This window comes from Lynx canadensis, chromosome C1 (assembly GCF_007474595.2).
Source record: "Lynx canadensis isolate LIC74 chromosome C1, mLynCan4.pri.v2, whole genome shotgun sequence".
In the NCBI taxonomy this organism is placed as follows: domain Eukaryota; kingdom Metazoa; phylum Chordata; class Mammalia; order Carnivora; family Felidae; genus Lynx; species Lynx canadensis.
The window spans coordinates 101,308,477-101,325,836 of record NC_044310.1 but is presented as its reverse complement, the minus strand read 5'-3'; the positions used below and the strand labels follow the sequence as shown (position 1 = coordinate 101,325,836).

Genomic DNA, 17,360 nt, shown 5'->3' with positions numbered 1-17,360 from the left:
TGGTATGTTCATGAGGGAAAGGAGAGTTCAGGTCTTCCTATTCTGCTATCTTGCTGAAGTCATTCTCAACGAGGTTTTTAATCAAGGTCGTTGATATAATCAAAGAGATGGTTTCTGAATATTTATCTGTCATGAATTTTATAGGTGTACTAGCAAGCACATTGATGCAGATGAGCCACAGGTAGATGTGACCACCAGAAAGTTTTTTTTCAAATTAAGGTCATAGAAAGTACCTCGGTTTCATTGGTCTTGATGTACGCTAATCATTAGAGACAATTTATGCAATGTATTTTTACTTCATCTTTCCTTCTTTTATCCATCCATCCAGTCAACATTATCTTGAAGAGATGAATACTCTTCTATGTGGTCAAAACAATATGTTCTCATTATCCCAATTCCTAAATCATGTAAAATGGATATATGATTTTCAGGAATTTAAAAACATAAGTAAAATAGTATCTGATTAATATGATTAAGCTTGAAGGCAAAATCAGGTGTCCCAGTTAAAAGTTTTCTCAATTTGAACAATTCAAATTAACCAGATAATGAATAGATCAATTCTGATTTTTGGCTATGGAGACTCCAGGTATAAACCAAACAAAATGAAATGGAGAATTAAGGCAATTCAGTCTCCAAATTCTCTTTTTAAGAGAAACATAGAATTAAAAAAAAAATATTTGAAGAGGTGAGGATTATGGATTGACTAAATTTAGCTAAATTAGTAATGTTTAATAATTACTTACAGAATCATGATTCCTTATTAAGTTTTCCCCATGTAGGCATTACAAACAATAAAATGCTTATTTAGAGAACTTATGAGCTTTTAACCTACCTGATTTTCTAACTATGGAAATAGTCCTTTGTTGTAACTGTCATTTGGTCCTTTATGGGTCAGTGGTCCTAGAATATCTCCTCATACCCATCCTCTAGCAAACTCCATCAATATGGCCAAGATATTCATCTAAAATATCCCAGGATCAGGCTTTGAACATCTTCTCTTTTATAACACTTAACCTCCAAGTGATTTCATCTAGTTTCATAGTTTTAAACACCATCTATATTCTAATGACTCCCACATTTTTATCTCCAGTTTAAACCTCTGTGAAATCCAGAGCTGTAAATCCATTTGTCTACTTGACATCTCCACTTGGATGTCTAAAAGGCATTTCAACTATAACAAGTTCAGCTGTCTTTTTTTCTAGAATTTTGCACTTCCGTGCACTAAAAATATTGTACCTCCATTCATCCAAATGGTTAAAACTGTTGTCATCCTTGTTTCCTTTCTATCCCACTTTCAGTTCATTACCAGATTCTCTCAGTTCCACCTTTAGACACTATCCAGAAGTCTTACCACTACTTCTACTGCTACCATCCTAGTTTAAGCCATTATCATATCTTTCTTGCCTGGATTACTGCAATGCTGTCACCGACTGATCTCTATGCTTTTTCCCTGGATCCCTTACAGTCTTTTTCAACTTAGTAGCCAGACTGAGTTGCTCACATAGAATAGCTGTAGGCTTCTCATCTCTTTAATATAACTTTCTTCCTCTGCAGAGGCTACCTACCAGGCTCAGTTCTGGTTGACACATTAGGCCTGGATTGGTGTGGCTCTGTGCCCAGAGCAATCTGGTTTTATTCACCAACAGCAGTTTACAGTTTCATTTGTACCATTAGAGAAAAATGTCTGGAACTTCCCAAATAGCATAATGCTACAGCATATTAAAGGGCTGCAGCATTATCCTTTCAGAGCCCTCCATATGTGGGCAGCTAGAGTTTAATGACTCTTGGTCCATTTCATTGAGGCTAAGCTATGAGTTGGGTGGATAATTTCAGGAGGCCAAGTTTTGTTGCTCATTGGCTGTATTCACTTAGAATGCATTTGAATACTGTAATTTTCTATTAGCTGGTGTCTTACATCTGTAACATAGGATTATTAAACCTGTTTTTCTGACCACAATAACGTATGTCAGGAAGTTCTCCTGATATTTATTCCCAGGAGAGGTAAGATTGCATTTGCTTCTCATTCATCTCAGTAAACTATATAAATGGCAATTGTGGTGTTCTGTCCCACTGTACGTACCCAGTTGTGTGGCTGCATGCTTTAACCATGGGAATATATCTGTATCTTTCATATTCGACAAGAGCATTTTCTATTTCGTTTTCAGAGTCCCTTGAGATATGGTGTCAGTTGTAGAACATGAAAGTCTGACAGGAGAGTGAGTATCAATCAATCAAATATTTACTGAGTGCTTACTAAGTGAAAGGCACTGTGCTAAGCTGGGTTTAAGCAGAGTATTAAGAGGAGTTGGAGGAAAAGTGTTCTTTTTTTTTTTTAGAAACTCTCAGAGGTTCAATGTCAGACAGAGGAGAGAAAGCTGAGTAGAATAATACTTTTCCAGATTGTGCAAAATTGTGAATTAGCTGTTTTCACCTCCTTGTTTTTATTTATTTCTCTTTCTTGATTCCTTTTCCTTCATGTCTTTTCCTGTTTACCTAGGCCCTTTATACTCTCTCCTCTACACTACCCAGTACCAGCATTATTTTCTTAAGCTGTAGTTAGGCCTTTGGGGTGGGAGTGGGGTCCCATAATCACACTTACCCAAATGTCTCATTTCTTCAATGCCATCCCATTGAGTTACAACCTGCTCCCCTCATCTCATTAATATATTAATGATCAAAACCATTTAACTCATTTATTTACCAAGGTGATTTACATTTTAATAGGTATCTTATACATGACAATATTTACTTAAAAAAAACCCCAAACCTCTAAATACTACATTAAAAACACTCTGGCAGATTAGAGGGGGTGAGATTTGTTTTTCAGGTAAGTGTGTATTTCTGGAATCCTTCAAATCACACTTCTGTTGGCAGCCACCTATTTTGTTCAGAGGTATAATTAACCGTATTCACTACTCATTTAGTTTTTTTTTTTTCCCATGGATTCAATTTGAAAGAAACTTGCAACTGCTTAAATTACCTAATTTCCCTTGCACATTTTCATTTAGCAGTTGTTGAAAAGGAAAAAAAAAAAACACTTTGCATTTGAAACCCCAAGAAACCGAGTTGTTTTATTATTATTATTATTATTATTATTCATGTATTTGCAATGTATTTGTTGATATACAGGTGATTATTTCTTTAGATTTTCAAAAATTGCATCTGTATTTCCCAACTCAAAAGAGTTCTCACATGAAGTTCATGCTGAAAAACTGATGGGACTCTAATATAGGTTTTAAAAGTATCGTGCTTTGCTCAAAATTGGTTATAGTTTTAGAAAAAGAAGAAAGGCTGAAGTAAAGTAGGCTAGCTACATGATGCATCAGGGTGAAGAGCCACATGGAAAGATGGCGGCCAGAGAACTTCCAGACTCCAGCAGCTTCAGTGAGGAAGCCCTGCTGATGTGTGTGTAGGTCCATCTTCCTCCAGATCTCTTGTGTGATGGACTGAGCTGTATAAGAAGTATGAAGGAAGAGGGACTCTACTTTCCTGACTGTGAAGGGAAATTCTGAGCTGTGGAAGGAGGAAAGGACAGCCTGGAACACAGGAACAGATAAGGTCCTGTCTAAAGAAGTAAGGAAACAAGGCATTATGAGTTTTGATGAAGTCTTAAAATGTTGAACTTTCATAGAAAGCTCTGAAGCCCAGAAACCTCAAAGAAATCCAGAAGCTGAAGGTAAGCAAAGCAGGAATATAAGAAAAGGCTTCTCAGAGACAAGGCAAGGATAAAAGTTAAAAGTTAATCATAAGAAATTGCATACGGAATATGAACACGACTAGATTGTATTTTCTTTCAGTCTTTCTTCCTTGTGGTCTGTTAGGTAGAATATTTTAAAATCATTTGAAAAATAACCAGCAGTTTTATAGAAGAAACACTACTAATTGGATTTTGTGTATTTTCCCCTTCTCTGGGTCATCCATCGTGGCAAGGTTGGATCTAGACTCTCACTAACAGCAAAACCTGGCCCCTTATGGTGGCCTCAGAATTAGAGAAATAGGAACATAGGAGCCAGCACAGCACATATCTAGGTTTGCTTTGTAGATCTAACCCGTAAAGGATAGTAACCTAAAAAATCCCCAGAACAACACTACAGCCAGTATTGCTGGTGGGCACATTACAGACATAAATTTGAAAACTTGAGAGCATCCTAGTTAGCCAGAAAAACATCGTGGCATCCTGGTGTTTGTGGGTTTGCAGATGCCTGGCACTGACAGTATTTGTCCCATTGCAGGGTGGTCAGGGGTAATGTCATGCAGATTAACAAATGTGTTTTTCATTCTCCTCTAACAGTCTTCTTGAGACCACAAGCTTAGACCACAGGTCAGAAATCCAAGACAGGACTCAGAATGTGTGTGCAACTGGCTTAGAGGCTTCCTGCATTGAGGAGCCGGCTGTTCTTGTGATTGAGCAATGAAAAGAACTTTCTCCCACATGGCAAAAGAGCCAATTCCACCAGACTGAAGGCTACATGTGATAGTTCATGTCTTAGGTGCCTTTTGATTTTAATTGAGTGGATTCTTTTACTATTTTGTCAGAGATCTAAATAATGTCCTGTAGCCTTGCCTCTTAAATTCACTTTTCCTATAGTGCTGCTTACAAATTCCTGAAGTTAATTATTTAGTTGAAGAGTCTGCTCATAAAGAAAGTGTAGGAAAATCTGTCTCATGGTTATTTGGATTAGTGATAATGAATGATAAAGCGAGCAATGTACCACACACAACTGTCACAATATAGCAGGTACTCAAATGTTGGAGGAAAACAGTTCTTTTCTTACCCTTCAACTCTTACCTTCCCGCATTTCCTAAGATTATCCCTTTCTTTTAATTGGCTCTTCACATGTGAAATAAACACACCACTTGATAGCCTATTAAAGTAAACAACCAGGGGCGCCTGGGTGGCGCAGTCGGTTAAGCGTCCGACTTCAGCCAGGTCACGATCTTGCGGTCCGTGAGTTCGAGCCCCGCGTCGGGCTCTGGGCTGATGGCTCAGAGCCTGGAGTCTGTTTCCGATTCTGTGTCTCCCTCTCTCTCTGCCCCTCCCCCGTTCATGCTCTGTCTCTCTCTGTCCCAAAAATAAATAAACGTTGAAAAAAAAAATAAAGTAAACAACCAGAAATGAATAAAACTGTAGACCAGGATTTCTCCATTTCATTACTGTTGACATTTTGGGCTAGATAATTCTGTGTGTGGGGTTGTCTTGGATACTGTGGTATGTTCAGCAGCATCCCTGGCCTCTACCTACTAGATGCCAGTAGCAACCCCCTGGTTATGATATCCAAAAATATCTCCAGACATTGCCAAATGTCCCCTGAGGGGAACAAAATAGCCCTTGCTGAAGACCAAGTGGATTAACCATGCCCATCCCTTTTTGTCTCTCCTCAGCTCTCTACTCGTGGAGAAAAAAGCAAATGACAACAAACAAACAAACAAACATCAGGCTTTTGTTTAAAACAATAACAGTAACACTGCCAGAGAGTCTGGTTTCTCCAGGGGACCTCATTCACAATGTGACTGGAGCCAAGTTTTCAGTGTGAATGGTCTCCCCTGGGCTTGGGCAATGCTGGGGCCCTCCGAGTGTGACTTGGGACCAGGACACAGGCAGCCCAGTTCTTTACACCTTCCGTTTGGAGTCCTGGGCAGTGAGAAACAGTGAGCCATCACGTTTCCCAACAGCAAGAAAACTCCATTAGGTTCACCATCCTTTATGGAAAATCATAGGGAATCGTTTCCAAAAATATAGATGAGAATTGCAAGGGTTCTCTGGATAATTTTCAGTTTCCCAGTTAGTATCCCTTAAACAGAATGACTCATTCCCTGAATATTCCATTTATTTGAGAGAGTGGTTACTGTCTGAATAATAATTTTTCTCCTATGATATTTTGGCAAACCATAGAAATAAATCCTGGTTTTGGAATGGGATAGTTCATTGATTGACATTTGTTCCAGGATAAATTACCATCTGATAAAATTCACAATTCTAAATCCCACCAGTAGTTTCAGATACATCTGTTTGCAATTATCCTATCATTTGCTAGTTATTTCTTCTGATGGTTCACAGCTCTCTATATTCTCTGAATGTGTTAAAAGCCAATGGCTATTCCTTAGCTTGAATTTTTCTTCTCTTTAATTAGTCCCATTCTTGGCACTTCTGTGAGCTTCTTTAATATATTAAGCTCTTGGGTCAGTGGTCTAATTAACATTCAAATAGCGCTCAGTTTTTTGTAATCTACAACCCCAAGGGGGCATCTTCTTTTTGATATCTAACGGGCTATTTACCTTATTACTATTTCCTCAAGTATCTACAGAGGCTGAGTTTATAAAAAATTTCCAAAACCACATAATTATGATGTAAGATTATTATTATTATTTTCTGTTTTCATTATTTTAAAATCCAGGTTTTATGGTATGCAAAAGCAGCCAGGTAAAGACCCAATGCCTTGATCTTACCTTCCCTGACAGATCTTTTTCCTCCATTTTTAACAGTGCTGTATGCAAAAAGCCTTTGAACTGTATTCATATTGCCTTCATTCTCTGAAAATTCTAGGGATTTATCCACTGGGATATGATCAGTCATTCTACATTGGTGAAATCCAGATGAGCTGGAAGATGACAGCAGTATGATGGGGAAGTTGGGTGCTACTCATGTATGCATGAATGTAAAGGGTAGAATTAGGTTTCATGGTAGATGCTGAGAACCAGAGAGTATGGTGGGAGTTATTTGGAATGTGAGAGCAGGAGGGGCTGACTTCAGAGATGTGATGTTCAAGCGAGTTGTGATATGGGCACAACTGTACAGCTCTCCAGCTTCATTTCTGACCACTCCTGTTTGCACATTTAAAGGCCTGTGTGTGTGTGCGTGTGTGTGTGTGTGTGTTAAATGTTTCTGCTAAATGTTTATTTCTTTAGTGCACTCCAAACCCAATGAAAGGGAACAAACACACTGCCAAAGCTACTTTTCTGTTTGACACCAGAGTGCATCATCCTTGCTTTTCTTTAAATATATATATTTTTAATGTTTATTCACTTCTTGAGAGACAGAGACAGAGTGTGAGCAGGGGAGGGGCAGAGAGAGAGGGAGGCACAGAATCTGAAGCAGGCTCCAGGCTCTGAGCCGTCAGCATAGAGCCCAATGTGGGGCTTGAATTCAGGAACCATGAGATCGTGACCTGAGCCGAAGTCGGAAGCTTAACTAACTGAGCCACCCAGGCCCCCCTCCTTGCTTTTCTTTAAAATCATGATTACCGTCATTGTTTTCAAAAAGGGAAATATTTATTGCATGACTACTATTTGTAGGGCACAGTCCTAGGCCTAGTGACTAGGGCCCCTCATTGACTTGCCATTATGCTATAAATCAGATGTTTTAATTCTTCATGCTTTGTTTCAAGGTACCATGTTAGTATGCACCCAAGTTTTTGTAGTTTCCTATTCTCCCATCTTTTCTCTTAGCTAATTTTAGGCAAATCTGTTCAATACTTTCATTATCCTAATCCTGCTTTTAACTCTTTTACCCTTTTGCTTTGCCCATTGCCTAGAACGTTCCCTTTTCCCATTTTTTCTTCCAAAGAATTCCTGATTTACATTTCACAAGGAGACTCTGTGAGCCACAGATGAGAAGTTTATATGGCCCTAGTGGTGTCACCCTCAAAGGGTGTGCAGAAGAATTAGGAGACTAGAGGTTTCCATTGTTGAAGATCTCATGTGACTTGTAAGACTTGAAAAGGCAACATGCTGAACATTGTTTTGGAGTGAGGGCATTTTAGAGATATGTAGCAAAGTGTTGGAGCTAACAGAGTATGTCAGTAACCAACTTGATCTTAGTCTGAACATGTAGTAAGGAAATGACTCCTTCATCTACTGGAAGCAAAGTGCAGGCATAACAGAAACATAATACACATTGGTTATTTCTTCTTTGTGTCCATTGTTTGCTTAATTTTCATATATAATACTGATGTTCATGCATTTTTTATTTTGTAAACTTCCCAAAAAAGAGGAACTATGACTGTATACTTACTTTGTACTTATCCCCCAACAGGGTGATAGATAGATAATGTGTTTTGTTGATGATGCTGCTTGACTGATCTTTTCTTATCACTGCAGTGCTTATTGACATCGATCACTGTCCACCATCTTTTGTTCCTGATTTCTATAAACGCTTCACAAATTTAAATTATTCAACAGACATTTGGCCATGGGACTTAGCAACTCTGGTTCTTATGAGGTCTCTTAGGGAAACATACTGAAGACATGTGAAGGTACTACTAACCCCATAAGGGTATAAATAGAGAACCAAGGGTACTGAATTTGAATTTATGTTCTGGAAACCATGCATTCCATGGTGGCAATTCCAGGGTTCTTTTGTATGACAACCAAAAATAATTTAAGCTCTCTGTGACTCTACTTCTTGCCACTTCCCCCTACCCTTCCCATATAAAAAGGGAAAGTATCCTTAATCTTTTTGGGCCTCAGTTTCCTCATGTGTGTAATGGAGATAACAAGAGAACTTACCTCAAAGGGTCCTTGTGAAAATTGGATGAGTTAATATATTAGAGTTTAGAATAGTACATTGTATATAAGGAGTGCCAAGTAAGTGTGTGCTATTATTATCTGGACTACCTCTTAGTATGAGGGAAGTCTTAGCCAAGGAAAAATCTCTAATTGTCATGAAGTATTTTTTTATCTTTGAGAAGAGGCTCCTGGCAATCGAATAGCAATTAGCTATGCTTCTCTAAAGAAAGCACCGATCCTGTACTGGTTCAGGATGAAAGTCCTTTTTACGTGTAATGGCCAATATTACAGAAATGCTGGGAATATTTACTAGGAAGTTTTACCTAATGAGTACAAATTGCAGTAAATGTAATAGAAGTTGAAAACATTTGCTGTATTAACGATGCAGGAAACAATTTTTAAAAATAAGCAATGGGAAAATTATATTGCAATGAGTTAAACACAGAAAGTCTCTGTATTTGTGTTGCATCACACACAGTAATTCTGTGGAGATACTTTTTGGAAAAACACAGTCATTACTAGAAATCATTAAAAATAATCAGTGGAAAGCTTATTTACTATAATATGAGGAAGGAACACTTTTTAGCCAGTATTTGCAGAACAATTTTCCTGAAGTAAAAGCATTTTGTGCTGTAGCTACAGAATGGACTGTCATCTCTTAGTCTCTTTAATGCTGTTTTGCTTTGGTTTGGGGAGACATGAAAAACTATATATCAAAAGATGGAAAAATGAATATTTTAAGGCAGAGACAAACAGTGCGGAATGCTAAATGAAGGTAGAGAAAAAGTCAGTTTAACAGACACGCCATAAGGCACAGCATGAATATGAACTTCAAATTTGCCCCTGAACTTCCTAATGGCCAAAATCAAAGGAGAAAGTATGAGCTACAACATTCTTTCTGACCATATAATAAATAGACCACTGAGTTGTTAGGAGAAGCAAAGAGTTTCCTGGTACTGAGGTCTAATAAAAATTTCTCCTGTAGGTTTTCACAAAGGGGACACTGGATAATGTGGTGGATGTTGTTTTTGGTCACCTAGCTACCATAAAGATAATACTGTTATAACATTCTTTATTGTGTCCCTCAGAGAGGCCAATGGCAGAACATCAACTCACTTCAGTAGCAATAACTCTGCAAGAGATCAAAGTAAGAAGGTCTGGGCAGATACGATACCCTGACTGGGTAACCTGAGCATTACTTCTTGCAGCTGAATTTTAGGGAATCCCCACAGACTGATGAAAAATGTACTGAGCTAGGAGGCAGAAGACATACACTCTGTAATGGTTTTGCCTCCGAGTGGAGGTGTCACCATGGGTTACATCTACTCTTGTCCCAGGTGGGTACCCCAGAAGCAAACTCCTAGACTTCTATTTGGGTACAAGTGACCTACTATGAAGATAATTTTGTAAAAAAAAAAAAAAAAACACAAAAAACCGAAAACCCAAACTCTGAACTTTGTACCCTTATACCAGCTAGTTCTTGGCTGTCCTGGGCTGGGAAGTGAGAGAACCAACAATCAATTTCTTCAGACTCTTTGTAAAAGGCAAGGGCTCTGGGGCCCAAGAACAATTCTCTAAAGTCCCAAAGGCAAACTGTTAACTACCAAGCAAAATCAACCCCCTCCAGTGGGACATCAACAGGGTCTGCACCAACTTCTCTTCTTTGGGCCTTACGACTTCATTTGTAACACAAAGTGGTAGGATTTGATCATCTCTATGTAGCGTCAGTATGTGATTATAAATTCTGCAGATCTAAGCTTAGTTTTTAACTCTTCTGGGAATACTGTTTAAATTACAGCATGGCTATGTACCTTAAACAAATTGAAAACGGCTGATAGTCTAGTACAAAAGTAAAGGTGATACCATGAACTAGCCAGACTGCTGTTTGTTAATGTGGAAAGGCATCCCAGGGGCTTTATCTCTCCTGGTGGATCTACAGAAGGAATGAGTGTGATACATGGGAAATTACAGGCTGGGGAAGAGCCAAGACTTGAACAGTTGTTAGAAGATGGAATTTTGTAAATTGGGTTGAAAGCCAATTATGGAATACTGAATAAAAATTACTTGGCCTTTATGGCCGCTGTGGTACCTGTTCAGACCAACGGATGGTAGTGTTTTTTCTCTCTTTCTTGGAAAAGATCATCCACCCTTCTCTAACAGCACATAGCAAACCTGCCTGGAGGTTGTACAGGGCTACGAGGGCCCTGTAGCCCTTGACACCTATATTCCACTGTGCGTTCTCCCCATTCTTCTTCCATGCAACCCAGGAGGATGGGAGGTGGTGAGAAAGCTTATTTGCACTTAATACACATTCTTTCAGTTTGAGTCTCTGGGAAAGGCACATTTGTTTATCCTCTAGTCTCCAACTTTAGAAGTAGAAATTTAATTCCTAATTAAACATATAGATTATATGACTATGGAAAAGTCACTTTGTTAAGCTTCTGTTTTCTTACATGTTAACGGGGATATCACAGTATCTATCCCATATGTTTGTTATGAGGAATAACTGAAATATTGGCTATCCACCATATAGAGCAATTCTTGGCCAAAATTACGATGGTCAATATTGTCATCTCAGGTGGGGTGATGTTTTGAGATCTGGGCACAGTGGGAGAACACAAAGACAAACAACCACATTTTTGTTGGTGAATAATTTACAAACTTTTAATAAAAATGTGTTTTTTTTTGTATTTGTGTTTATTCTTGCAGCTATCAATACAGAGAACAAACTGAGGGTTGCTGGAGGGGAAGGGGTCAGGGGATGGTCTAAATGGGTGATGGGCATTAAGGAGGGTGCTGCTGAGATGAGCACTGGGTGTTATATGGAAGTGATGAATCACTGGGTTCTACTCCTGAAACCAATACTACACTGTATGTTAGCTAATTTAAATTTAAATTTAAAAAATTAAAAGAAAAAAAAAAAGAAAAAAGAGAAAAAAAAGTTGGTGAATTATTTTATCTGACCTAACTGCTCTAAGATGTCTCTCTATAGATTCCAAGCTTCTTCTTAGTGTATATCTTATATGTCTATCCTTTTTAAAACAGCTGATGAAGATAAAACCACAAAGTGAAATAAATAACTCACATAAAGTACCATGAAAGAATAATGTTAAATATATCAGTTATTACACTAAACAGAAACAGACTGAATCCCTCTATTAAAACACAGACATGATCTGCTTAGGTTAAGAAACAAAACTCAGTTATAAGTTATTTACAAGTAACCAACAACTCAAAATGATATTGCAAATTTGAAAATAAAAGAGTAAAGATACCAGGTACATGCAAATAAAAAGAAAGAATGAGTCATACTATTAATATCAAAAAGATAAGTTAAAAGATATAAAACACGATAAGAAGAGACATATATTTGTTAAGTGGTGCTGTTTATGAACATATATCACAATAAAATATCAATGTGTACCAAATCATGGAGATATTTATGCAAAGAAAAATAGTTAAAATATAAGAAAATTATCAAAAATTAAACTTGCAGTGGGAGATATTGTTATCCTATTTCAGGACTGATGAATCTAGTTGTCAAATGTTACCAAGGACACAGAAGACTTGAATCACACTATTACACACACACGGTCTGAATTTAATAGATATGTATATAGTGTTATATCTCCGTATTTCAGAATAGCTCTCTATTTATCAGTGATTCTCAAACGTTTTGGTCTCAGGATCCCTTTACATTCTTAAATATTATTGCAGTCCCCAAATAGTTTTTGTGTGTGTGTGTATGTGTGTATATATATATATATATATATATATATATATGTGTATATATATATATATATATACATGTATATATATATATGGGTATATATGGATATATTTTAGAACATATGAGTTATAATGTATCTATATTTACCACATTAGTGTGTATGTGTGTATATATATATATATATACATGTATGTATATATATATATATATATACATATATGTATATACACATATGTATATATATATATATATATATGGGTATATATGGATATATTTTAGAACATATGAGTTATAATGTATCTATATTTACCACATTAGTAATTCAAACTGATTGTTGAAAATATTAACTTATTTTAAACAACAATAAACTCATTACATGTTAAGAATAATATTTTAGGAAAAATATATTTTTAAAAACAAAAAGTACAGAGTGACAATGTTTTGGATTTCCAATATATTTAATGTCTGGCTTAGTAGAAGAAAAATGCATTCTCATATTTCACTTCTACATTCAATTTGCAATTCAGCTGCAGTATGTGAGGAAAATCCAGTCTCATACAGTTTCAAATGTAGTTAAGACAAGAAGAGTGCTAACAGCCTTTTCAGATAATTATGGATATTCTTCTTTAGTATACACCAAAACTTGGCCAGTGGTGTGTTCGTAAATATTAGGTGCAATGTGAAATCTGAAATTATATCAATGAGTCTTATAGACTCAGTTTACACTGACATCCATTGATTGCTTATGCACTTAGAAGGGATTTTTTACCCATGTATTGTTTTGTAACATCATGCAGTGGTAATGTGTTTATTGAGTTTGCAGATCTTCCAAATGTTGACAAGTCATTTTACATTATTCAAAAACTAGACTCATTAATATTGTCACCAATTTCACCAGAAAAATCTTTAAGTATTAGAAAGGGGTCAAGATCAAACTAGTTTTTCAAACTTCTACTTTTGTTTAAAAGTTGTCTTTTACCTTTAGCAAGAAATATTGTCAATTATTTTCCTTTGTGTGTGTGTGTGTATTGAGTAAATCCGCTCTCAATTCAATCACACAACTGATTTTCCTTGAGGCAACCATCTTACTTTCATACACAGCAGAAGTACTTTTTGCACATTTTGTATTTCATACTACAGAATATTAAAAAGATGTCCTCAGGGTTAAGTTTTAACATAATTAATTATTTTTGCTGCTTCATCAGAATATTCTTAAGTGAAACAAGCATTTTTTGTTCTATTGCAAGTGTGTTTCAGTGAAGAAAATGACTTCCATAATAGTTCAGTGTTCTTTCTTGATTTGGGTTAAACAACTTTACCCACCCTTTCTTTTGCATATTAGTACAAATGCCAACACAATAAAAATGCAGATAATGTCTTACTTTTATTATGAAAATGGTTTTTACCTGAGGACTCCTTGAAAGGCTGTTAGGAACCCCCAGGGATTAGAAGACCATATTTTGGAAACCGCTGACTCTATATATTATATAGATCATATGCAATATGTGTGTGTATAAATTGCACATATATTACACATATACACATATATATTATACATACTAGTTATATCAGGGATCTTACTTCCCTTTATCATGTTGCTCTGCCATTTCCTAGGGCACTATCATTACTTGGTCTCAGCTGGGATTCCATGGTTTCCAGCTGGTATCAAGGGGCAATGAAGCACAGAGAAGGCATGCCCATTGTCTTAAGGCTCAAGCCCGGGTATTTGTAATGTAACTCGGAATTGAAATTCTAGACAATATTGACCTTGTGGGACAGGGGTGGAAAAGGCCAGAGAAACATGAGAGTGTGCTAGAGTTACTGTCTCATTGAGAGAAGATAGAGTGATAAGTTTGAGAAACATTATGTTTCAATCGAGGGTTGAGGACAATCTCTGAAAATAAAAATAGAATGTAATAAAGTTTAAACCATTAGGAAAAATTATCATTCTCTTAATTAGATAAGCAATACAGGAGAAAAACAAAACAAAAGTCTGGGAAATAGAATATGTGAAAAGGGATGGCAGTAATATAATAGTGATTGCAATAAATGTAATATATTTCATAGGCTAAACTCAACAATTAAAATATAGAGACTCTTAGTTTTGACTGGAAAAATCTCAAAAAATGTTACTCAATGTCCAAAAGATAGAATTTAAAACAAAAGGATTTAGAAACTAAAAAACAAAAGAAGAACAAAAAATAAGAGTGTTAACCAAAAGATGATGGACTGCTAGCCATCTTAAAATGTGATGAAATAGCAAAAACAAATACAAAGATGAAGAAAGAAGTCACATTCTAATAAATAATAAAGTAAGAAGATATAATAGTTATAAATATTTATATCTATTACTATAACCTTAAAATACATAATGCAACTATTGTGGGGAGAAACAGATGAATCTACTGTTATAGGTACAGTTTTGACACAGTTCTCTTGGAATGAGGTAGGAAAAAAGAGCCAAGATATAAAAGCCTTGAACAATGCAATTAATAAGCACAAGCTATTAGTTACATATAGAACTCTCAGCAACACTGAATACACATTTTTGTGCATTCATAAGAATATTTACAAAATTTGACCATGTACAAGGAAACCTCAATACATCCCAAGGAGTAAATAATGATGAGTAAAATGAGCACAATAACAATAAGTGTTTAGAATTTTTGAAACACAGTTCTAAATAATTTGAATCCTTAGAGAAACATATCCTATGAAATAGGTCCATTATTATTTCCATTTTACAACATGAAAGCTAGGTAACTTGCCCAATTCCCTCGATTGTGCAACTGTTCTTAATCTTTATGTTATACTAATACTCTTATGCAATGAATTTGACAATCTGGATAGAATGACATTTCTGGGAAAAGTTAAAATGCTAAAATTGGTACAAGAAGAAATAGAGAACATGAACAAACCAGTAGGTATGAAAGATACACATATATGGTAATTAATGTCAAACAGATTACATTCTTCCACTATTAAAATATAATCCTTGGTTAAAAATAAAATTCTAAGGGAAATTGAAAAATATTTAAAACTAAAGAAAATTTAAAAGACTGTCAAAATTAGTGGGACATATTGTAATTTTTATAGGGAAATAGGTAGCTTTGAAATATTAGAGAAGAAGAAAGTTTGGAAATAAATGTGCTAAGCTTTCAGCTTAAAAATTTGGAAAGAGGGGGCAGAGAAAAAAGAGTGCAGAAAGAAAAAGAAATGTGTATTTGATTGGGAAAGCATTGAGTGATATGAAATAATTGTGGAAGGAGCTAGGGGAGTAAAGTCTAAAAGGGAAAGAAGGGAGGATCAGAGAGAAGTCTAATCAGGGCCCACAGAAAGGAGGTGGTCAAGTCTACGGAAGGCTATTGCTTGCTCCCACCTTATTGGGGGGTTGGCCCTTATTGGGAGGATTAAATGAGCTGTGGTATGTAAAAAGTGCTTTGGACAGGACCTGGCACATAAAAAACATGTGCTATTCTTATTCTACCTTTAATAACAATAACCAGTCAAAAAAAGGGTTGGGAAAATAGGCTAATGTTAACATCTCCATTATAACCAAGATTAGAAAATACCTATGAATAAATTTAACAAAAAAAGTACTGATAAGTAAAACCATAGAATTTTACTCAAAAATATAAATTATGATTTAAACCAGTTATCTCGTAACTTTTCTGTAAAGGACCAAATAGTGAATATTTTGGGCTTTGTGGCATATATGGTCTCCATAGCAACTATTCAACTCTGCCACTGCTCAACTTCAGCTGTAGCACTATGATAGCTCTAGACAAGATATAAATGATGGGCATGGCTAGATTTGGCCAATGGGCTGTAGTTTGCTGACCCCCAACTTTAAAAAACGGAATTACATGCCATATTCTTGGGTGAAACAATTTAACAAGTATAAAAGTCAATTTTTCTAAAATAATTAATAAAAAGAGATATTTTGTAAAAATAATTGCATTGAGATAGCTTTAAAAAAACTAGCACAACTGAGAAAGCCCAGAACCAATTTTTGTCTTTCCCCCTTCCCTGACTTCTCTCTCTCTCTCTCTCCTTACGCATTTAGCAGAAAATGTCAAATATATCTAGGTTTGGGATGAGCAATTTTTCTTTGAAGTTTACTTATTTTGAGAGAGAGAGAGAGAAAGGCAGAGAGAAGGGGAGAGAGAGAATCCCAACCAGGCTCTGAGCTGAAGGCACAGAGCCCAATGCAGAGCTTGATCTCACGAACTGCGAGATTATGACCCAAGCCAAAATCAAGAATCATACACTTAACTGACTGAACCACCCAGGCGCCCCTGGGATGAGAACTTTTAAATCAAGATAGAAAACCTAGAAGCCATAAAAGGAAAGACTGATTTTTTTTTTTTTTTGGAAAGCGCGAACGCAGTCCCCCACTACCACAAATTATGCAGTCGAGTTTCCCACATTTGGGGAAATCGCAGGGGTCAGCACATCCGGAGTGCAATGGATAAGCCTCGCCCTGGGAAAACCACCTTCGTGATCATGGTATCTCCCCTGCCAGGTAAGTATAAAGACTGATTTTTTGATTGCATAACAATTAAGAATGTTTGTATAGTAAGAGATACCATAGCAAGTATAAGGTAGAGAGTGAGAATAACTTCTCTGCAATGCATCTGAGAAATAATATTTAAATACACAAAGTTCTTACACTGCTACTAAAAAGACAAAAACACAATAAGAACGGGAAAAAGCAATTCGAAGAAATGCAAATTCAAAGGGTTCATTAATATATGAACATATGTTCTGTTTCAGTGGTAGGAACATCTCCCCTATCGGATGGTAACACAAGGATGTATATTGCAGCTGTCTTTGTGATAGAGAGAAAAGGACAAACAGAGCAAATGCTTATCAATCTGAGAATGGCTGAGTACACTGTAATACATCCAGAATATAAATATTACAAGGAAATTAAGAAGAATGAGTTAGAGTTTCTAGTTTAGCTGAGGGATTTCTAAATGTACAGAGAAAATAGAGATGCACGTATGGTCTCTTCTTTTTGTAAACAATGCGCCTCCCCAAATCTTGTGTGCATAAGTGTGTACATTTATATATAAATTATACAAGCACAAAAGAGTAAAAAACATTGATTACTTGAAGAGAT

General features: G+C 36.2%; 1 non-coding gene across 1 annotated transcript; it reads right to left on the bottom strand.

Moving 5' to 3' along the window:
* Nucleotides 1-16,605: 16,605 nt before the first annotated feature.
* On the bottom strand, nt 16,606-16,768 carry LOC115522684. Its single transcript, XR_003971567.1, has one exon. It is a non-coding gene; the product is annotated as a U1 spliceosomal RNA (small nuclear RNA).
* Nucleotides 16,769-17,360: the final 592 nt, after the last annotated feature.